The sequence below is a fragment of the Furipterus horrens genome, unplaced genomic scaffold, assembly GCF_987537825.1.
Source record: "Furipterus horrens unplaced genomic scaffold, mFurHor1.1.pri manual_scaffold_3, whole genome shotgun sequence".
NCBI lineage: Eukaryota > Metazoa > Chordata > Mammalia > Chiroptera > Furipteridae > Furipterus > Furipterus horrens.
The window spans coordinates 168265667-168290142 of record NW_028327173.1 but is presented as its reverse complement, the minus strand read 5'-3'; the positions used below and the strand labels follow the sequence as shown (position 1 = coordinate 168290142).

The window sequence follows — 24476 nt, the reverse complement described above, 5'->3', positions numbered from 1 at the left end:
ATTTTATTGTTCATATTTTAAACCTTTTTTTCCCATTCTTCTTTTTAAAGACCCTTTAACATTTCACATAATATTGATTTGGTGATGATGAACTCCTGTAGCTATTTCTTGCCTGGGAAGCTCTTTATATGTCCTTTGATTCTAAATGATAGCTTTTCTGAGTAGATTAATTTTGGTTATAGGTCTTTTCTTTTCATCACTTTGAATATTTCTCACCACTCCTCAGAGGCCTACATTTTGAAAATAGGAATGAATATCTCAGTGCAAAAATCAGCTTCTGTGTATCTGTGTGTGTAAAACTCTAGAAATTGTGTTTGAATTTTAAAATCTACATCTATTTCTGTACCTTTTTGCTTTGTACACTCCATGTCTCTGTCTTAAAGCAAACCAACCAAGGCATTCTTTCTTGGTTCCTCTTCTTCTTTTCCCTTTTTTTGCTCTTTCTCTTTTTCTTTCTTCCCTCATTTTGTTTCCTTATCGTCTCTCTATTTCTTTTCCTTAACTTTCCAATCATTTTTTCACATTGTTGATTTTTACTTGCAATTTCTTTTTCAACACAATTTACAACCTCATCCTCATTCTCATTATAGAAGTGCTAAGTGGCAGAAAGTCTAGAATAAATACATCGAAATAAAGAGGCAAAGCTGTGCAAGAAACTAAGTCAAATGCAACAGGTCTATGAGAGTGGGGGATGTGTTGGGGAAATAAAACAGAATAAGACAAAGTAATGGGAAGGTTTTAGCTAAAGTTCTTTCAATCATCTTTATCTTTAGCTCGTGAACTCAATGTAATTGAAATTTCCGTTTTTGTCAATAGGTGCTTCTCTGTACAGCTCATTCACTCTCTTGTCTGTAAACCACCTCCCATTGTTGTCATCAGTTCTCTCAGGTAATCTTCCTGAATGGTGCCAGTTGGTTCTTCATCAAAGCAAGCAAAAGCATTTCTAATGACATCGCCTGGATCTGTGCCATTTAACTTCTCATCAAACATTATGAGGTGAAATGTATGGGCCCTGGAGCTGCATTCATTATGGCATCACAAATCTGTTAGATTCTTCCCTAGAGAAGCAAGCATATCACACAAATCTTCTTGTCAATGAAACCTTCTCTGTTCTGATCAATCATGTTGAAGGCCTCTTTAAACTCCAGAATCTGTGACAGGTCAAACATGGCGAACACATTAGATGTTGCCTGCTGGGGGCGCTTCTTGGTTGCTTGGTCCTTGCCTTTTTGCTTGACATGGTGGCTGTTTAATTCACCACCAGACACCAGAACCCAGGCTGCCCTACAGGACATGATGAGGGACTCCCATGAGCAGTGGACTGTGCCGTGACGTGAAAAACACTTTTAAATAATCTATTTGAAAAGTGATAGAAAGGAAAGAATATAGGCTTCAGATCACACAGACAGGGATTCAAGTCCTAGTTTATCATTTCCAAGTACTGTGGACCTTGAGCAAATTATTATCCTTTCTAAGCTTCAGTTTCCTCACCTGTGAAGTGGAGAAATGAAGCCTACCCTAGGCTTGTCTGGTTCCTGAGATAAAGTGTATGAAATAGCCAACATTGAGTAAGTATCAATAAACACCCATTCACCTTCTCATTCAAATAGAGTTTTATGATCTTTGTTCTTAATTTTGAAAGCAAATAAATAAAATATTTTCTATTTATTTCAAAAACTTTGCTTTATACTTAGCATACCTGAACTTACTTTCATCCATTAATAATTAGTGGGGTTTTGATGCAAAACCATTTCTCACCTATCATTATTTCCCAAATTATGTTCCGCAGAACACTAGTATCCTATTAGCTATTAATAGAAGTCAAATAAGTTTGCATATGATATCTTCTTATAGATTCATGCTGCACATTAGTCTTTTAAAAGCAACCCTTTGAGCTATTTCTGGGAGCAACTTTAACTTAGTGTTTTCCCTCATTAGTTGACCATACCCATTTTTTACATAACACTTATTAACATCCTGCATAAAGTCCAAATGACCCACTTTAGAAAATGCTAATCTAGAGAGATAGATGGACTTCTATATACTTCAAACAATTTTCCATAAATATAACCACTTTTAATAGAGAGATGAGTTAACTAGCACCCAGTTAAAAGTATATTCTTTGACCAAGGCCTAAAGAATTTCAGTTTGGTGTTTTGGATCGTCTTGCTTCTGACTTTTAAAGGAAATTTTTATATTTATTTTATTTCTAGAGAGAGGGGAGGGGAGGGAGAAAGAGAGGAAGAGAAACATCAATGTGTGGTTGCCTCTTTCATGCCCCCAACTGGCCTGCAGCACAGGCATGTTTCCTGACTGGGAATCGAACCAGCAACCCTTTGGTTCGCAGGCTGGAGCTCAATCCACTGAGCCATACCAGCCAGGGCTGTTTTTCTTTCTTTCCTTTTTTTAAAAATGAGACTATCAGTCAAAGGACACCAGCTGAGAGCTCCCACAGAGTACTGATCACAAAAACAAATCACACATGCTCTTTTCTTAAACCTCAGTTTTCTTGTCATGAATGTAAGAGATCAGAGGCCTTTTTACAGGCTTGTTCTGAGGACATAATGGGATCACCTATGTGAAAATGTGGTCTATATACCAGAGCAGCTTGGACTGGTTACAAAATAATGCCTTTGGGATACTGTCAGTTGAGAGAGGGACATTTAATGGTTTCAAACAAAAATAATCAGTATTGCCTAATTGGACAGGGGGAGTTCTCTGAGCTCAGGTTGAACCAGGGTATGATTTTTCTTTCCAAAGGAATTTTAAGGGTACACATATTACTCAGATGAGATGACCCAGGCCTGGAGGTATGAGCTAGTTGGAGGAAGGAAAGAAAACACCCTACTTACTATAGGGTTGTTATAAGGGCAAAGTAAACCTAAAATAAAGATTAGCTTATTATTCAAGATCAGTAAATACTGTATTCTTTGAGAAAGGTATATCTAATGAAAGGTACAAATGCCCAATTATAGAACTAAAAACAGGCAAAATACCCTCAAAATTATCAGAAAGAAAAAAAATCCAAAGAAAATACAGAAAATCTACTGAAAGAGAGAAAAAAATGAAGCGGTGCCAAGGAAGCATAAAAATAGAAAAGAAAATAAGCTTACAGATCTAAAACTATACACAATAATTAAAATAATAAATATGAATGAGATGAACTTAATTAAATAAAAATATTTACATTGATCCAACAAACTGAATCCATCTACAAAACCACATCTAAACCCAGGAATTGATAAAGCCCAATATTAGAGATAATGGGGCAAAGCTTCCTAGGAAAATAAATTGGTATAATGTTTCTGGAGGAAGTAAGCCTAATTATATCAAAATGTAAAATGTACACTTCACTGAATTGAGCTAGTCCACCCTAGAAACTAGCCTGAGGAGAATGTTGCACAGACACAGAAAGCTGAACACAGGATGGTTATCATAGTGTAGTTTATGGTAAAAAGAATACAAACAACCTAAATGCCCAACAATAGGAAACTGATTGAGTAAATCATCAGGATGGTTGGCAAACATGAACAATCATGATGTTAGTCTATAGTTATTAACTTGGATATCCATCCATTGCATATTCTGAGTGAAAAAAAAGCCATTATAGAAGAGCATGTAAATTATAATCCCATGTATGTGAAACTGTATATATACACCTCTATGTGTCTATACTGCATAGAGATGTCTAAAGGATGCTCACCAAAATTGTTATGGCTCTTGCTCGGGGTGGTGGGATTTTAGCGGTGATTTTTATTTCCTGTTTTGTACTTTATCTTGGGTAAAAACATTGGTCATGAGAACAATTTTGTGCGTATGTGTCTAAAAACCTGTATGCCTTTAAGGCCACTGGGTCAGGCCTTGCCTAGGGAGCTCAGTTGGGTTCAGTCACCTGTTGGAGCACATACAAGAAAGAGCCAGTGAAAGCAGGAATGGGTAGAACAACAAATCAATGTTTCTCTCTCTCTCTCAAAATTGAATAATAATTTTTTAGAAAACAGTAAAGCCAGTGGGTCAGCTGATATGCTTCATTTCTGTCATTCTTCCAGTTATAAGCCTTAGGAAGGAGAAAACAATAGGTGGCTATCAGGAAAGTAATACCAGGCAGGCTTCCTGCCTGGAGAGGCCAACAGGGACTAGTCATGTAGAACCAGCCACCATGTCATCTCTAGGAGGGTAGTTAAAGCAACTCTTAGGAAAGGAATGGAAGAGTTACTGGATGCAGGCCCTTCTCTGCTTATGCATTTGTTTATAACAATCTCTTGGCTTCTATGGTATCTATAAGAGCAACTAAGGGATTTCCCCCAAGTTAAAAGTCTACAGTGACTGATTTCTGGGACTTCCTGAGGCTGCTCTGTGCATTGTGCAGCTGCATGGGGTGGCTGTCTAGCAGTGAAGGTTCTTGCCACAGTGAGAGAGGGCGAGTCTAGGAGGAACCTCCTGCTTTCATTTATTGTTTGATTCTTTAAAAAAAAAAAAAGCATCAATTATTTTTGTAAAAACAACCAGGCTATTTTGTGAAGGATACAGTGGTCAACTGTGTCCCAGTATGATAAGGACAGGGAGGTTGTTAGTCAGTGACCTGCTCAAAAACAGTGTCTGCCTGGTGGGGGCAGGAGATTGGCCTAAAAGAGAGAGAGGAAGTGAAGAAGTGGAGAGAGTGAGTTTGGACACCTATTTCTGGAAGTTTAGCCATAAGCAGAAGACGGGAGGGACATAGAGCAATGAGTGACTGAAGAAAGAAATGGGGAGGCAGAAAAGGGCATTCGATTTTTTGTTTGTTCTTGTTTTTATTTATTTTTAAGATTGAAAAGAGCCTGCAGATAAGAAGTGGACGATTCAGCAGGGAAAGGGGATACTTGCTCCATAGTGGAAGTGTCTGGCAAGTGGGGATGGAATGAAAAACAGAGCACCGGGAAAGAGTTGGCCTTAAATAGAATGAGGAATGTTGTAACTGTGGGAAAGGAGGAAAAGCCACGTAGAGGTCAAAGGGAGAGCTGCCTCTCCAATGAAAACAGAGATCGGAATAAAGATGGCCCTGCAGGGGTCAGTACCACCATATAGTTTTCAACTAGGAGCATTCACCCTGTTTGATCCTAAAATGGAAAAGTCGTCTGTGATGTAAATGTTCGTTATCTTGACTGTAGTGGTTTCAAAGGCATATACACATGTTAACACACATCAAATTGTATGCTTTAAATAGTGCAATTTATGATACATCAATTATTCCTCATTGAAGCTGTAAAGAATTTTTTGTGTGTGGTTTTAAACTGTCATGCTTCAGTCAATAGGGGGCGGGGTTGTACACCAGGAGATGGAAAATGGTATTCCTGTGTTTTAGTTTTATGGTTCTGTTTCTCTTAATCCTTTCTCAGATGACAGAGTTCTTATTTACAGGCATTAAAAGAAAACAATTAAATAATTATAGGCATGAAGATACGGACAAATGGGTGTGCCAAGGTTAGAGTAAAGCCCAGAGCTGCTGAAATATTCTCAGTGCCTGAGGAGCAAGCTTTTAAAAACCGAGCCAAAGAAAGGATGAAATAGCAGAAGAACAAAAGCATTTCTTCACAGTCATGTGGGAGGCAAGTAAGGGATTCTCTGATGGCAAAGATTACAGTTGCTGCCTTCCAGAGAACAGTTTTGTTACCCAGTTTTGTGAATAGGTCAACGCCAGGACAGATATCACACTAACCGCTGATTGGAAAGGTGAAGGGAACAGAATAGAGAAGAGGCTTTTTGCACCACGTGCAGGTTTGAGGACTTTTCTGCAGCCTGGGACAGGGTAAGCCCTGGTCCCTGACCCGCTGAGGCCACTGTCCTCTCCTCTGTTAACTCCTCAGCGTAATATTTTGAGGCAATTAATTTCTTTTCTTTTCTCTGTTTTCTCATCTGCAAAACCAAATTAATAGTCTTTGCCTTGTCTGCTTTTCAGAATAAAAGCGAAAGATTCTAATGAAAGCATTGCAAATGTAAACGGAACTATAAATGTGAGATCTAAATGCAACTGCAGCAATTCGGCAACACAGGTGGTGTCCCCTGGACCTCCTCTGCCTTTCCCAGGTACTTGTGGCCAGTTTTGCTGATTGAGAGCACTGATAAATGACTCCTTCCTCTCACCCAAGGCTCCACCCACATTACCTATCATAACAACACCATGACATTCTTAGCCCATCTTGCAGCTGTGTAAAAAGAGACAACAAACTTAAGTGTCTCTCCTTGGGTTATAAGCTAATAACACAGGAGAGTTGGGATTTGAACCCAGGACTCAAACACTAATGTCACTAATGGCTGGCCTACTTTCCTCTGCTTTTAAAATGCTAGTATGCCAGCAGTGCCCTCAGCAGTCCTGTAGATCTATCTCTTGCTTCAACAGTGTTTGAACTAAACAGACCCAGGGACGCCCCTTCTTCCAGCCTCCCACCACCTTCTAACCTCTTTTCCAGTTGTAACCTTTGGAATCACTTAGCCATCTTCTGCCTCCAGGACCATCCAACACCATTTTTTTGAGCTTAACTCCAATTGCCTGGCAATCATGAGCTCCCAGGCGCCTCAGAATTTTTCCACTCACTTGGAGGCCGCTGTCAACTACTTGGTCAACCTGCACCTATGGGCCTCTTACACCTACCTCTCTCTGGGCTATTTCAACTGTGACTATGTGGCCCTGGAGTGTGTGGGCCACTTCTTCCCTGAGTTGGCCAAAAAGATGCGTAAGGGTGCCCAGTGTCTCTTGAAGATGCAAAACCAGCATGGTGGCCACATCCTCTTCCAAGACTTGCAGAAGTTATCCCAAGATGAGTAGGGTAAACCCCACAACAGAATGGAAGCTGCTATGACCATGGAGAAGAATCTGAACCCAACCCTTTCGGATCTGTATGCTCTGGGTTCTGCCCATGTGGACCCCCATCTCTGCAGCTTTCTGGAGAACCACTTCATCAAGAAGATGGGCAATCACCTGACAACCTCTGCAGACTGGTCCCCAGGCTGGGTGAGTATCTTTTCGAAAGGCTCACCCTCAAGCATGACCTGGAGTCTTTGGAATCCAGAGGCCTTTGAGGGTCCCTTCTGCATTCCCTGGTGTCAGATCGTGCCTGTGCCTCTGCCTGCAGCCACTAGGCAGTCTTTTAATAACCCTGGAGTCCTCTCCCATGCTATGGACCAAATGGAAGCGATAAAGCTTTTTGCAGCGGAAAAATAATTTAAAAAACACACTAGTATTGCTGCAGTAGTCATTAGTCACATGTGACTTTAAATTAAATTAATTAAAATAAAACTAAATAAAAACCATTTCCTCGCTAGTCACATATGAAGTGCTCAATAACCATGTGTTGCTACCACATTGGACAGCACAGATGTAGAATATTTCCACCATTACAGGAAGTTCTAATGGACAGTGCTGCTAGCATATGACTCTCATGCATTGGGAAGATACAGTTAGGAAGATGAAATGCTTACCTTTACCTGGTCGGTCCCTCTTTTATCATTATTGCCTAATTCCGAGTGTTCTCTCTAGTACCCCTTCAGCCTTCTACCCGAGCATCCAGAGGACAGGTTTGGGACTGGTGTCCTGGCTCCGTGGGGCACCCAGCACACAGGGCAGACGGCAGGACTGTGAAGACAAAGGCTGATAGCAACACTGCCCAAGCCCTGGAGACAGCTGCTCTGAAGCAACTACAGGACCAGTGCAGGAAGTGAACAGCCTGTTTCTGCAAATCTGCTGTATTTTTGTCAGATCTGTCACCAGTAGACAGAAACAGAAAGGATAAACGGAGAAAGTAAGAAATGTCGTGAGGGGAAGAAAGTAGTAATAGTCACTAAAAACTTGGTGATCTAATTGTCCTCTGCTAGTTCTTCCAGGCACAAAAGTTTGGCCTTCAAAACCATGAAGGAAAATAAAACCCATGAAGGAGAGAGACTTCATGTGTCATTCCTGTAGTGAGAGAAACTTAATAGTAGCTCACTCTCTTAAAACACCCATCAAACATGAATTTATATAATCTTGGATCAAATTATGTGTTAAAATTACATTCGCCTAATGACAAAGACCCTAGAATTAGTGTTAGAATGAGGGGATGCTTAAAAAAAAAAAAAGAATGCCATGGATGATTCTCATTTCACCTGTTTCTGTCAACACCTATCCCTGTGTCCTCACCTTGGTACTCACTCTTCCCCAGAAATCCTTTATACCCCTGGGAAAGTTGTCTGAGGACTGGTAAAGATTTTGGCACTCTTGCTGACACCATACCATCTAAGCCACAAACTTTTCACCCCATCAAAATGTAACAAGTTTCATGGCATTGCTTCTCTGGCTACGTTTCTCTAGCTCCTTGCATAATTTAGGAAATAGCATTTTCAGAACATTATCAAACACTCCTTAAGTAATATGGAGGTGCTCTTTTGCAAGGCTTGGCCTCACTCATTTGAGTATTATTTTAAAATACTGCCTCTGGATTCTTGGTCTTTAATTTGAAACTTTTGTAGCTACTTCAGCACTTTCTTCCTATTGAAAGTCCGGGGCTTTGCTCCAAACAACACTAAATGTTGAGTATCCAGCTTTGTTTTGGTTTCCTACAGCTGAGCTGTCCTTACTCTCTGAACTGCTGTAGGCAAAGCCCCTGGGAGGAAAACAGAAATGGGCCTCTGTGGCACCACATAGAGAGAACTTGGAAACCATTTGGAGGAGCAGCTGGGTGAAAAGTGGCAGGCCTCCTAGGGCATCCCAGTCCTACCCTATTGGGACACAAATGACACTGGAAGCCTGTGCTTATAGTTTCTCAAGATTCGAGCACTTTGCTCTGTTGTCCCAGCGACTCACATGATAATTTTCCAGGACTTCAAACTGGGCCAAGCTTTGTTTGTCCAGAGAGCTCCTCTGGGAGGCCACTCTAAGAAAAGTGGCTGATGGGGATGTTTGACCAGGTGATTCTTTTTGCTGGCTTTTAGCCTGAGGAAATATTATCAGCATTCAGGCCAGGTTTGGAAAATTAAAAGCTGCCCAGCATCTGGGCTGGATCAACATACACCGGTGTTATGAGTTAAGTGTTAACCACACTGCTGATGGTGCCTCTCACCATTTGAGAATGGAACAGATGACTTGGGAAGATCCCAAACCAAGAAGTCCACCTCTTACACATAGGACAATAAGCTTGTGCTCTGAATCTAGTCACAGAAACTTTCATTAGCTCTGTAAGTGTGACCTGATCAATTTCTTTATTTATTAAGCAATAGCGTCACACTGGGTTGGGTCAGTATTTTTCAAATTTGTAAAGTCACAGATGCCAAGATCACATCTGAAAACTTACAGACTTAAATCTTATAACTTAGACTTAAAAGTTTCTCATAGCATCATTATTCATAATGACCAGAAAGTGAAAACAAACCAGATGTCCATTAACTGATGAATGGATAAACAATGGTATACACTGGAAGAAATATTCAGCCATAAAAAAGAAATGAAGTGCTGATTGACAGCCTTAGTTCCCACCCGGTCCCCCCTCCCCCTGCCTACTTGCAGCTCCCTGGGAGTTTCCCGTGATAGTGGGGTGCATCAGCCTGAGCTCCGTTTGGCCTTGGTCAGCTCTCAGACTCACAGCTGAGAGATGAAGACTGAGTTCAATAGTTTCTTTTTTTCTTCCCCCTATAAAACAGCCCCTCCTTCCCTAGGACCCCGGAGTCGGGCCATTCGAGGCACAGCTTCCACCTCGCTTGCTAATTCCCTCAAATAAACTTCTTTTCTTCTGCTCGCTGCGCCCTCATGGTTCTCTGAGCGCCACTGTTCTTACACTGATACATGCTTCAACATGGATGAACCTTGGAAACATGCTACATGAAAGAAGCCAGACACAAAAGGCCACATGATGTATTATTCCACTTATATAAAATGTCCAGAATAAGGAAAATCCAGAGACTGAAAGTAGATTAGTAGTTGCCAGGGCTAGGGGGAGAGGGGAATAGGTAAAGACTGCTAATGGGCATTGGGACTTTGGGGGACTGATGAAAATGTTCTGGCATTATATAGTTATGATGGTTATGAATCATCAACCTTGTGATGATTTTATGGTATTTGAATTATATTTCAATTTTGTGTGTGTGTCAACAATTTTAATATAAAGAGAATTCAAAATTACCTGTAATCACAAGAATTTCACTCCGTTCTAATGGGAAAGAAAGGGTGTCATTTTAGCTTGTTCTTAACCCTCGTTACACACACGATTGCTGACGATCAAAATTTAAAAACCATCAACATTCAGGGCTTGATACGATGAACTCCTATGAGGAGGAGAGCTTAAAACAACAGGTCAGGTTGAAATGGAATAGCTCTCCCTGCTATTTGCACATTACCCCTTCCTTCACTGACTTGGATGGCACTAACTTAAGAAGACGTGACCACTAGCAAGCTGCTGAGCAGATCCTCCCTGAAGTCCCCTTCAAAGAGGACTTGGGTTGTGCTTTAGTATAAAGGCTCATATATTCTATGGTGAAAGTGGGGATGGCATACCTGGGATGGTACCAGTTTTCCTTAGGGTTGTTACTCTGAGCAGGCTATTGGACGTCACTGTTTTTCTTTGACCAAGGCAGAAATGGAATGGTGTTCTAATTAGAAGTCTAAACCACCAAGTGAGAGGTAAATGAGGCCCTCTGGAGTACTGATGCAGGTTTCAGCAGCCACCGTTAGAATGGTGGAATGGTGCAGATTTCTGGGTAGGGGCTTAGAGCTGAGGCCAGCAAAGTATACCCCCAAAGAAGTGGCAGAATGATTGAGAGGAAAAACTGCTCCTAACTACTTGTGTGGTCCTGCTCCATCAGTGTGGTCTGAACTTCCTCACTTCCATCCATGAGATTCTGCCCCCTGCTTTGGGACTTGGTACATGTGGGTTGCAAAAAATACTTCTTTGTGGTTCATGAAACTGTAAGCATGGGGGAGTAACTAATAATAAGGCATAAGAACATCAGCCACCAGTTGAAAACCTTGGCTTTATTCTAGATTCCTGCCCCTCTCCCTCATTCCCTTTATTGAATTATCACCCAACACCACCAAGTCTTCCTACTTAAATATCTCCTCTTCTTTGAGACCCGATGACCATTATTAACATTGCCCTAGTTTGAGCCCTCTGATCTCTCACCTGAACTTTTGCAAGTGCCTACTAAATGTTTATCTTCTTAGCTCCATTCTCACTAGCATAGACAAAAAAAAAAAAAATCTCCTTGGAAGACTTTTAAGCCATGATTTTTATTTTCAGGTTTCCTTAACAAAAATCTTAAAGTAAGCTCAGTACTAGTAAAGCCATTTTGAAACCTGCAAGTACTATGCAAAATTATATTGCTATTTTGAAAGGCTGCAGGTTAAGTAGTGTTGAGTGGGTAATGTGCTTTTTTTTTTTAATTAAATTTATTGGGTGACATTGGTTCATTGGTTAATACGATCATGTAGGTTTCAAGTAAACATTTCTATGATATGTGATCTGTATGTTGTGTTGTGTGCCCACCATGCAAAGTCAAATCATCTTCCATCACCATATATTTGGCCCCCTTTACCCTTTACTACTCCCCCATTCCCTTCCCTCTGGTAACCACCATGCTGTGGTCTGTGTCTGTGACTGTCAGTTTTATATCCCACATATGAGTGAAATCACATGGCTCTTAGGCTTTTTCGAGTGACTTATTTTGCTTAGCATAACATTGTCAAGGTCCATCTATGCTGGCAAAATGGCAGGATTTCATCTGTTTTTATGGGTGAGTATTATTCCATAGTATATATATACCACATCTCCTTTATCCAGTCCTCTAGCAAAGGACATTTTGGTTGTACTTTTTAAAGTTATATGATATTATGTTAGTTGATTACTGGGTACCAGGATAAACATTTTATGTGGGGCAGTGAGTGCCAGATTCACTTATGAGGTGGCTAGCCAGGTGTTCCAGAAGGCATTTATGTTAACTTTAGATGATCATAGAAGAATACCTAAGATTAAAAATATTCATAGATAATTCCTAAACCCCAGTGGAACTTCCAAGTGTCCATGAACGCTGGTTTGAGAAACATTGGCACAGATCATCTCCCAGGATTTGTTACTCTTTTACATGTTGTGTGGTGAGAACTTTTCCTAAAATGCTTTACAAAGACAAAGCCTGGCCAGGAACACCTTGGGATTTACAAGTCCCTTGACTAAACCTTGGTAACAAAAGCTAATTACTCCATCTACACTCCAGGTAGTTGATTAAACATGTGATCTGTGAAGACAGAAATGCATAAGCCCCATAATGAGATGAAAAAGGAGGTTCATACCAGGTAACCTAATGTGGAAAATTCTCTGATGAAGGCCTCCCATCCAGGCCTCACTTGGGTCATGGATTGACCATCCCTGATTTAAATACTTAGACCTTCCAAAAGGATCCCTAGCAATGGAATAAAGGTGGATACTGCTAATTAAATCAGAAGGGAGGACCAGCAGGCATTTATGTAAGCAAGGGGTCCTTCCCTCATGGTCTGTTTAGGCATGGGCAAAGTCAAGGAGTACAGGATGTGATTCATGGCTGGCTCTTCTACTTAACAAACTGCAGGGCACTGTCTCCAGTCTTTGATTTTTTTGTATCCTCACCTAGAAAAAAAATTAGAAACTATCCCACTTCTTCGGGTGGTCAGTCAGGTGAGTTCAGTTCATCAAACTTTCACCAAGCCCCTGTTTCTTGTACATTAGAGACTGAGCTAGTGTTGGGAAGAAACCGGTGTGGCCCCTGCCTTTAGGGAGCCCACAGCCTGGTGGTAGAGACTATTAGTCTGTTATGGAAAGAAATGATACACTTAAAAGATTTTGAGAACCACTGAGTACTACAAAATATATAATAATAATGTATCTTGATTATAGAATATGAGTCAATAGTTGGTCTGATTCCTGGCTCCAGGTATTTCTCTAATAAGGTTATTTTTGTAGAATTAAGCATTGGGGCAGTTATTGAATGTCATTTACCTAGAAATTGACTCACCATTTCCCATAAAGACATGTTTATGTTGTGCCCACTAGGTGTCTCATTGTTTTGCAATAAAATTGAAAAGCACGTTTCCACCTGTGTCATGAGTCAGATAGGCCAAAATCTCATCCAGTTTCGAGCAACCATTGTGTAAAACGCCAGTAGCGTAGCTGCCTCTTACTTGGTAAGGGGAGAAGATGTCTTTGTGGATTGTTCTCCTCAGAATCCATGTATCTGCAGACTTCTCTCTTATGAAAGTCAGAGCTAGGAAGACCAAGTAGGAATTCTTCCACAAAATGGGTACTAAGACCTTATAGGCAGCAGCACTGAATCCCCACTGGTTTCCTGGCCTAGTGTTTAGCTGTTGTCTGCATGTGAGCTGACATCCCCAAGCTGCACCATATGCTATCTGTGTGCCCAAGCAGAATGTGTTCCTCTTTAGTCATAGGTGTCAGTCAAAGGGGTCATTTCCATAATACAATCGAAGGTCTTTTCTTACATAGTGAATTTCAGGTTTGTAAGTGATACACAACTGCTTATCCCAATATTTTCATCTTTATCATGCATGAGTTTTCTTTAGATGGCCTATGGCAGAACTCCCTGCCTATGAGCAACATCAGAGAGGAAGGCACCAGATAATAAACAGGAGACTGATGCCTTAAAAAATCTATGGCAACTTTAAGAGCTCATCTCATCAGGCTACTAATGGGAGTATAAATGGATATAACTTTTCTGCAGTGCAATTTGGCAGTGTCTATCAAGAATGCTTTTAAAAGTTTATGTCTGTCAGGATCCCAAAAGGAAAGAGATTTCACGCAGGATGGTTCAAATGAAGAGACCAATAAAAGAACTACTTACAGATGGGTAGGCCAGTTTAAGTGAGTAAACAAGGGATGTTGAGGCACCTAGAGAAGAACAGTGGGAAGCTGTTACCATTCCTAGAGGTAAATGGAAAAAGGTTGAAAATAATCTTATGGAATCCAGTAAGAGCTGGACTGATGGAGGAGGAACCACCAAGAAAGGAGGCTGGACAGGAGATGGGGAGAGGCATGTAGCCACTGTCTCAAAGCGGGAAGACCCAGACTTCACTTTCTTTCAGGCCTCTAATCTCTTCCTGGCGGCACCCCTCAAATCCCAAAGGGCAAGGGATCCTGAAGATGCAATCTATAAAAACAGAATGAAGAAAAGTAGAGAAGGGGTGAGGTTAGCAATGGCAAATAACCAGCACAATCCTATAATAACATTTCTAGGAATATATCCCAGGGACATAATCAAAGATGAAAACAAATAATTATGCAAGATGTTCTTCATAGAGTTAAGTATGAGAGGGAAAAAAATGAAAACAAGCTAAATATCCTATAATAGAATAGGTTGATAAATTATAGTGTATCCATACTTTGTAATATCATTATGCCATTATAAACATTTTTGAAGAATCTGTTATAATATGTAGAAGTGCTTACAATAAAATGCTAATTTAAAAAAAAGACACAAAACTGTATACACAATATTAATTCAATTCCACAAACACTTATATGAAAGGGGAAAATGCCTAAAAAGTTAAAACACTTCTTTTTGATGATGGGACTACATTTTTTTTCTTCCTAACTTTCAGTGTTCTTCATTTTTCTTTAATAATAAATTAAGCATATGATACTTTTGTGATCAGAGGAAAAAGTCAATGCCAAAAAGGAGATCTCATTTCTCACTCTGCTCAATTTAAAATATTAATGAGGAACACAACAATTGTTTAGTAAATTAAAACCAGTGACATGAAGGATAAACCTCAATCTGTGTCTCTTTGATATTTAGGCAGAAAGTGAAAGAAAAATCAGCCCATTTCTATGTAACATCAAATATCTATAGATTAATTATTTTGATTTTTGATAACACTTTATACTCTTCACCTGAATAACAGGTATCATATTAACTCAGCTTTAGTTGGACTTATCCTTATCTTGCAACTCTGGAAAACCAAGAAATTTTAATAAACCAAATGATAAAATAATAATGTTCTTTCTTTTACATTTTATAGTTCAGTGTTCAGTATAATTTTTAAACTCTATTGGTGTATTACAAATAGATTCTCATTTTATTTTTATATTTAAATTTTTTAAATTTATTTTTAGACAGGAGGAAGAGCGGGAGAGAAACATCCATCAGCTCTCTCTCCCACACCCCCAAATGGGGACCTGGCCCACAACCCAGGCATGTGCCCTGATTAGAAGTCGAACCAGAGACCTTTTGGTTCTCAGGCCAGCACTCAATCCACTGAGCCACACCAGCCAGGCCATTCTTGTTTTAAAGATTCAAAGCAATACAAATACAAAAGTTTCCCTGTTCACACTTGGTCTCCTCCTCATAGGTAACCTATTTTCAGTTTGTTCTGTAACTAAAGACATTTGCTTATCATTTACATGCATATAGAAATATATAGTTTCATTTTTATTTTCTAAGTAAATGATGTTTTATTATACATATATTATTCTGCAACTTGCTTTTTTCTCATGCTGAAGGTCCACTTTATTCTTTTTCAATGGTTACATAGTTTTTCATGATTTGAATATTCCACAATTTATCTGACTGCTCCTCCTGTTGATGGTTATTTAGGTTGTTTTTATTATTTGCTATTTCAGACAATGCTACAGTGAAAAATCTTGTGCATGCTTCTATGTACGTGTATGTGAGCATTGTTTCTCTAAGAGAACTATTGAAAAATGGAATTTCAGGTTTGAAGGATATGTGCACTTAAAGTTTTACTGTCTAGCAGCCTTCCATAAAGCTTTATCAATTTACAATTCCAATAAAAAGATGAAAAGATGCCAAGCCTCACTAATAATCAGAAAAATACAAATTAAAATAACAATAGGATACCATATTTACCATTTAGGGTTCAAAATTTTAAAAGATTGATAATGTAAAGTATGGAGGAGGTTAGAGACATGTGTCCTCATATAAAGGTTCTTTTTACAACCAGCATCTACACATTAGGAAAGGAGACTTATTAAAAGTGACTACACTAGACTACAATAAATAAATATAGGACTGCTAATTTTTATACATGCTAATAGAGCCCTGCTGTTAACATATATTCACCCAGAGCATTGTTACCAGGTATTGTTGTTTTGCAATTACTAACTCCTTAATTTCCCATTTTAATAATCACATTTTGGTTTGCAATTTTTACAACCCTTTCCCATAGGTTAATTCAACTGATCTCTGCCTCAGTGACATTGTGAGGTGCTACTTCAGTGAGAAAATTGAGGCTCAGAGAAAGTTAAATGGTTTTGCAGAGTCACATAGCCAGTTATAAGTGGAAGGGCTCAGGTCTCCTGACTCCCAGTTCCATTAGCTTTCTTTCCACTTTCTCAACTGCTTTTAAAACGATGGACAGTAGAAGTCCTCCCAGTCTTTTACCCGGAGTTCAAGTCATCCAAAAGGGACCACAGGGGGCAGCCTGGTGTAGCTGAAGACACAATCAGCTAGAAGGCTGACAACTGGCTTTTTGTCTACTTTGTGCTCCTCCCAGCTCCCTGAGCCTAGGCAAGTCATTTAGCCTCAAGGGGCCCTCAGTTGCCTCTTTAGAAAAATAAATACGATGTTCACACTAATATTGAAAGAAGAGATGATGCCTACAGTTCCTCATAGGCGTGAGATTTTATTTAAGCTAAACTTAGACTAGTGCTTCTTCTCTGCTCATACATTTTATGAAATACAATTCTCTGCAGTGGATTTATTCTTCTCAAATATGAACCCCAAAAGGAAAAACTTAAAAACTTAACCATACAACACGTTCTTTGACTGAAGTCTAAAAGTGTTTCATCTCTTTCTTCCTCCCTTCCTCCCTTTCTCTCTCTCTCTCTCTCTCTCTCTCTCTCTCTCTCTCTCTCTCTCTCTCTCTAGCACTATTAGGTAAACTTCTTGCTGAAGGCTAGGGAAATATCTCCAGGGAACACCACCAAATTATTTCAAGTACCTGGCTATATCTGAAAATGTGTTTTCTGCCTGGATCTCTTACTACTTGGCATGACCCAAATTCCACCTACATTTTTTTATTGCCTATTATTACAGATTTTTAAAGTGACTCATTTTCCCATTTTAATTACAATAGTATAAAAGCTTTAACCAGAGTTTTCCCTTTTAGTTTCAACTTCTATAAGCCAAAGGTTTTAAGAGCTGGAAGAAGTCTTAAGAGATCACTATCTTTGAACAGATAAAATATGTTCCACTTAACAGGAAGCATCTGATGCCCAGAAAGCCTGTCACTTATTCAAGGTTTCACAGCTAGCAGGTCTCCTCATATAGTACTTATTCCCTTCTTACTGCATGGCAATTTATTGATCCTGACTCTTCCAGAAAGTCACAATGAAAGTCAAAGTCAGTAAACCATACAATCACTGGTTGTTGTCATTTTATCACACATCACAAATTCTTCTAGTTCTAACCATATTTTGATGCATTATTTATGAGAGCCATCTGGTAACAGGTTTGAAGGGGAAACTCTGGAATTTTAAAAGATGCTGCATTTTTCTAGGAAACACACTGCATAGCTTGGATCTATCCTTGACCTGCTCATTAGTTATAACATGGGGCAACCAGATTTGTTAACTGCATTTTAAAAAAAAAAACTGAGGTACAACTTACATACCATAAAGTGCACAGATCTTAATTATATTAACTAGAAACATGTGTACATGTGCATATACCATGTAACCGCCACCTAGATCAAGATACAGAGAATTACCAGCACATCTGACCATCACTTGTGTCCATACCAGTAGCCTTCTCTAAGGGTAACTACTATGTTAACATCTATCACCAGAAAATAGTTTGAAGTTCAAATACTGTAATTCTGTTTTTGAACTTCATATTAATAGAATCATAGAGAATGGATTGTTGGGTTTTTGGTTTTTTTTTAATTCAACATTATGTCTGTGAGATTGTCAATTATGTCCTAAAAATGCAATTCACTTTCTGGCTTGTATACCAGCTGTAGGCAGGTACAAGTAGTTTAAAAAAAAATGCAGTGGGGAAAAGAACTTTTTAAAATGACTAGAATAGAATAATCTATACTGCTCCTGTCACTTTCCACTCTTGCATCATCAATTTTCCTCTTCATTTCTGCTTTTACATGGGCTCTGATCCATCCAAGTATTCTCTTTTCCTTTTCCATTAAAGGATAAATAACTTATAATATTTTTTTACTTATTTATATCTATCATTCCCCATCAGTGTTCTACAATCATTGGTTTAAAAGCTGGAAATGACCTCAAGCTATCATCTGTCACATACCTCTCTCATCAGCAAGGAAAGCACTATTATCACCTATTTTCAGATTCAGCAGATATTTACTAAACACATAATTGTTAATGTGTTTTTCTAGGTATTATGAAAGGGTAACTACAAAAATATAGCAAGCATGAGTCCTACCCTCATGAATTTCCAGCCTAGCAGAGAAGCAGCGCAGTACAAATATCTACACAAAAGCTCATGAAATAAGCTATAAAGTATTAAATAGCACAATTGAGTTAAAAGAGAAAAAATGTTCTGTGAGATCAGAGGGAAAGGTAGTTTCTGGCTGGGGTGGTGTAAAAGGTTTGGTAGGTGAGTATTTGTATTGGGAGGATTACTAAGAAGTAGGATGCCATGGCTAGGTAGGTTTAGTCACGCAGTGAGAGGAAGGCATTTTAGATAACGGTGAGGACAAGGACATTGAATTGGGAAATCATGCAGCACATACAAAGAGCGGCAGGGCAGTCTGACCCAAGAGTAGGGTAAGTGATGAAGAAATTGGGGCCCAAAGTGCTTGTGGATTACCCAAGGCTATAGCACTAGGGTAGCCCTAGAAAGGGGATTGAATCCCAGGCATCTTCCTTCTTTAATGTTTTTCCCATAATTTGATCAAAACAACATTTTAACCACTGCATGCTTTCCTTACAACAGCCCATTACATATTGTCCATTAATTAATTGACTAAACATTTATTGAATATCTACTACATGCCAGGCACAAATGGACTCTGTGGTCTCCCAGGTTGATTTGGTATGTGTTATAAAATAATTTTTTTACATTTGGGAAGTAGGGCTAATATAATATTGGACTAAGACTGATTCCCCTTTCCTTTAATTACTATAACTACTGAATCATATTTCAGAGCAAATACTATAAATAACAGAGAGAAATAAACCACACAAAAGGATCTCTGCATCATGTTTTTTTTTTCCCTACATATCAATCCACTGAGTCTTAGCATTGACCACACATGTGTTTTTTCCATAACTACATTTACATATGTTTGAGCAAGGGGTAATACAGGAGGATCTGAAACCTTCCATTCTTAAATGAAAGTTCCAAAACAGTCTTAATATTGTAGTACAAGACTCACTTCCTTTCAGCTTATCAACCAACAAAAGACATTTCCCGTGTTATGTTTAATGTAACTATGGGGATGCAACTCTCTCTATGCAACTGAAACACATCATTCTGGCTTAATATACTCATTTCCTGAGAAATATTTTAAAATGTGGTTATGATTTAACCTTTGAGCTACCTTGGTACTTCAACGCAAATGTAATACATGGTTTAGTAAAATTCATGAGGAAATAATTAAGTACAGGGACTATGGATTCTTTATAATTTCATTGAACAATTCCTAATTAAAGCTTTAGTGCCAGAAAAAAGGGATTTTTATTTAAATAAATTAGGCTATCAGATACTTTATAAATTGCAGGGTATATAAATTTGAGTTTTGAGAATTTATTTCCAGGTGTATGGCAGGCTGGGCATTTAGATTGCCCTTCCCCCTGGAAACTATTATTTAACAAGGCTAGATGTTTTTTCTTAATTCCTAAACCTTTTAAAAGCATTAAAGCATGGACTTGAAAGCAAGGAGTTATCAGCTCAACAAGAAGTAGGAAGCCAGACAACCTTTTCCGGGTGTATACCACCAGGAGACTCCATTTACAGTCTATGCACCTAAATGATGCCATTGCAGTTGATTAATCCTATGACCCTGAGGTCATTTTGTTCACACTGGTGAACTTCAGCTTTGGCTTCATTAGGGGTGAGGGGTGCAACGGAAGAAAAAGCCTGACACTTGAATAATCCTATAGGTGACCTTCCTCTCAATAAAGTTTGGACACTTGAGGTGAGTATAAAAAACCCACATACCCATTCATCCTCAGACAACTGCGAGGAAAATTTCTGTGGTGCTAAGCAAAACTGAGGGCCAAAAAATTCTGTCTCTGAAAGAATGCAATTTTATCATAATCTAGAGCTGAAACAGATCCCGACCCCCCACCCGCACCCCCAGACAAAAAGCCTCAAGCCATTACTATAAATTAAAGAGACCCCAGGTATACGGAAGAAATAAATGTAAGTCTTCTCTTCAGGAATATACCACAATAATCCACAAGTTATTTTTCAAGGAAAATGACTAGCTCACAGTAATAAACCCTAAGCACCCAAATAATAAGTTACTATGGGTGAGAATCAGTAGAAACAAGATCCAATAGAAACAGAAGAGAATTATCACAAAGACTTCAGATATTTGAATTATCAGACACAGAAAGTGAAATAACTACATTTTTATTTAAAAAAAATACAAAGTGAAAAACACCTATTCAAAACAAGAAGCTATAGAAAATACCATAGAAGAAACCAAAACACAATGGGAAAAAAGATTTGAGTATACAGTATACTTCACCAAAGAGGCATGGATGGCAAATAAGCCATCCAACTCTTCATTAAGAGTTGTTCAACATCATCAGTCATTAGAGAAATGTAAATTAAAACCATATGAGACACTACCATACACTTGTTAGAGTGGCTAAAATAAAACAACCTTACAATAACAAGAGCTGACAAGAACATGGAGCAACTGAATTCTCTCATACCTTCTGATGCATTGCTGGTAGCCAATGCACAATGGTACAGCCACTCTAGAAAAGAGTTTGGCAGTTTTTATAAAGTTAAACAGAATTACCACAGACACAACAATCTCACTCTTAAGTATTTATCAGAATGAAGTTAAAACTTGTGTTCACTAAAAAACCTGAACACAAATGTTTATAGTAGTTTTATTTATAATAACCAAAAGTTGGAAACAGCCCATATGTCCATAAACTATAATACATCCATAAAATGGAATACTACTCAGAAATAAAGAAGGAATAAACTCTTTAAAAAAAAAGATTTTATGTATTTATTTTTAGAGAGAGGGGAAGAGAAGGAGAAAGAGAGGGAAACATTGATTGGTTGCCTCTCACACACCCTCAATTGGGCACCTAGCCTACAACCCAGGCATATGCTCTGACTGGGAATTGAACCTGTGATTTTTTGGTTCACAGGCCAGCACTCAATCCACTGAACCATACCAGCCAGGATGGAATAAACTCTTGATACATACAAGAACATGAATGAATCCCAATAACATTTTGCTTCGTGAAAGAAGTCAGACTCAAAAGACTACATATTACATGATTACATTTATGTGATATTCTAGAAAAGGCAGAACTATAGGAACAGATTACAGATTGGTGGGGTGCCTAGGGTTAAAGGGGAGATGATGGTTTGATCACAAAGGGGTATTACAGGGAAATTTGGGGGGTTGTGTTCCATATCTTGTTTGTAATGGTAGCTTTACCACTCTATACATTTGCCAAAACTTATTATATGTTAAAAACTTAAAAAGAAAGAAAAGATTGTCAGACTGGGTAAAAATGTAGGGTCTTACAGTCTCTGTTGGCCAAGGGCAAACTTTGTTCACAAAAAAAGTTCAGTTCTCATTCTGAAAACTCCTATGAGATATGTACCAGACCTCATTAAAAAGTGAACAGTATTTCTATTTTTAGATTGCTAACATCTAAGCAGGAAATAAAAACCAATACACATCAGAGTTAAATATACTTTAATGTACCATAGTTTTGTGTATCTTATACAACTGCAAAACATATGGAAACTAAGAATCAAGAATCTTTTTGGCCACTATGTTATTGATTTCAGTTAATATGTTTCATTTCTAGAAGTTCTAATTTTTTAAAATCTGCTTGGTTACTGTCTACAGTCTTTTGTTTTGAATAAATGTTTTCCACTTTGTATTCTATTTGTTTTAAAAGGCATCATCTGAAACAGCAAATTAAGTCCTTGACATTTTCACTTTTCATCCAGCTGTTTTGCCATCAGAGAGCTAATTTTAGAAAGAGTAATCTTCTTATAAAATATAGTGTAATTACAAAAAGTAGGGTTGTGTTTTGTTTTGTTTTTTTTGAGACTTCTAACTCAGAGTTGTACAGGGCACTTGGTTTTCTGAACCAAGTCAGCAGCCTGAGAATGGTCTGAACCATAAACCTAAGGCTAAGCCACAAAACTTTTAGCTAAAGAATCATAGTTTCTACAAGAGTTGAATTCCAGCTTCCTAATATTAATGGATTGTAAAATTAAAATTAAGTTGCAAATAAAGTTTTCTCAATCCATAAAAAACAGTATGAAAATCATAGTGTGTGATGGATTCCTCTTCCCTGAAAGCTGAATGATTACATTTGTTTTGTAATGCATATGAGAAGGATATGCTTGCGGACTGTTGCCAAAGACTGTAATAGCTGCTTCCCTTGCTTTCTTTTTCTGACAGAAATTGTCAGCAACGTGGAACACATTGCCACAAGGTTGTTTTTTGTTTCTTTTGGGGTTTTTTTTTTTAGCAATTTTTTTTTTTAATGTAGGGAGTCAAACCCAACAAGTCTGACCCAAACCAAATACTTTTATCCACAAAGTCCATACCAGTTTTCCCCATTTCTCAAAATAACTAGAACTGACTGCAGACCAAAATCACTACTTTTCATTGTATCATGCAGACATGGCCACAAATGCAAAAGATTCTTCACTGTTTAGGTTAAAATTAGGCCACCTTTTTCATCCTGTTACACAGGTGAACAATGACTTTTCACTTATTAATTATGAAACAAAATAGATTAAGAGAAGATAATTTTGTGTAACTTCTCACAGGTCCAAGTGCTGTATGAGGAAGGATTTAAGTGTTGATAATAGCTTATTCAGTAATGAGTTTCCATTAAGCTACTTTTTAAAAAACATCTTAATTTATAGAATAATTCAATCAACCCCAAGGTCATCTAGAGCAGTGGTTCCCAACCTTTTTGGTACCAGAGACAGGAGGCAGAGCTCAAGCGGTAACATGAAGCTTCAAAGCTTTGCTCTCCTGCCTCTCACCTCCTGCTGTGCAGCCAGGTTCCTAACAGGTTAAGGACTGGTACTAGTCCATGGCCTGGGGTTGGGGGCCCCTGATCTAAAGTAACTTATTCCAGGACTTCCAGTAAAGATTGGCGTGTAGGTAGACATGCTTCACCTCCTCATGCAACCATAAAAAGAATACAACCAGGAACCCCACACAGCCACAAAGCGGTGAAGTAGGTTGCCCCACCTTGGCAATTACCGAAGGTTCCGCCCCACACAATTTGCAGGTGCCTTTTCTACATAGACCATGTTACTAACACAGGGAGTAAAAGTAGGCTCTACCTAATAACAGAAACAAACACAGGGAGGCTGCTAAATTGAGGAGACAAAGAGAGATGGCCCAAATGAAAGAACAGAACAAAACTCCAGAAAAAGAACTAAACAAAACAAAGATAGCCAACATATCAGATGCAGAGTTCAAAACACTGATGATCAGGATACTCAGAGATCTCACCACGTATGGCAAAAATATAAAGAAAGAAACGAAGGTTACACTAAGTGGAAAAAAAGGATAATCCCCAGGAGACCAATAGAGAAGGGAAGAAAGCCAGGATTCAAACCAATAATTTGGCACATAAGGAAGAGTTAAACATTCAACCAGAACAAAAAGAAGCAACAAAACTTATAAAACAAAAAACAAGGATAGGCTTAGGAACCTCTGGGACATCTCCAAATGTGTCAACATCCTAATCATAGGGCTGCCGAAAGGAGAAGAGGAAGGACAAGAAACTGAAAACTTGAAGAAATAATGAAAGAAAACTTCCCTAATTTGGTGAAGAAAATAGACATACAAGTCCAGGAAGCACAGAGAGTCCCAAACAAGTTGGACCCAAAGAGGACCACACCAAGACACATCATCATTAAAATGCCAAAGGTTCAAGATAAAGAGAGAATCTTAAAAGCAGCAAGAGAAAAAGCGGAGTTACCTACAAAGGGGTGCTTATAAGACTATCAGCTGATTTCTCAAAAGAAACTTTGCAGGCAAGATGGGACTGGCAAGAAATATCCAATGTGATGAAAAGCAAGGACCTGCAACCAAGATTAATCTATCTAGCAAAGCTATCATTTAGAATGGAAGGGCAGATAAAGTGTTTCCCAGACAAGGTTAACATAAAGGAGTTCATCACCACCAAGTCATTATTATATGAAATGTTAAACGGACTTATTTAAGAAAAAGATCAAAACCATGAACATTATAAAGGCAATAAATTCAAACTATCAACAACTGGATCTAAAACAAAACTAAACTAAGCAAACAA

General features: G+C 38.6%; 2 pseudogenes; one reads left to right on the top strand and one right to left on the bottom strand.

The window, feature by feature from the left end:
* Nucleotides 1–753: 753 nt before the first annotated feature.
* Nucleotides 754–1252, bottom strand: LOC150016663 (myosin regulatory light chain 12B pseudogene; annotated as a pseudogene).
* A 5283-nt stretch (nucleotides 1253–6535) lies between these two features.
* Nucleotides 6536–7056, top strand: LOC150016662 (ferritin light chain-like; annotated as a pseudogene).
* The last annotated feature ends 17420 nt before the right edge of the window (nucleotides 7057–24476 follow it).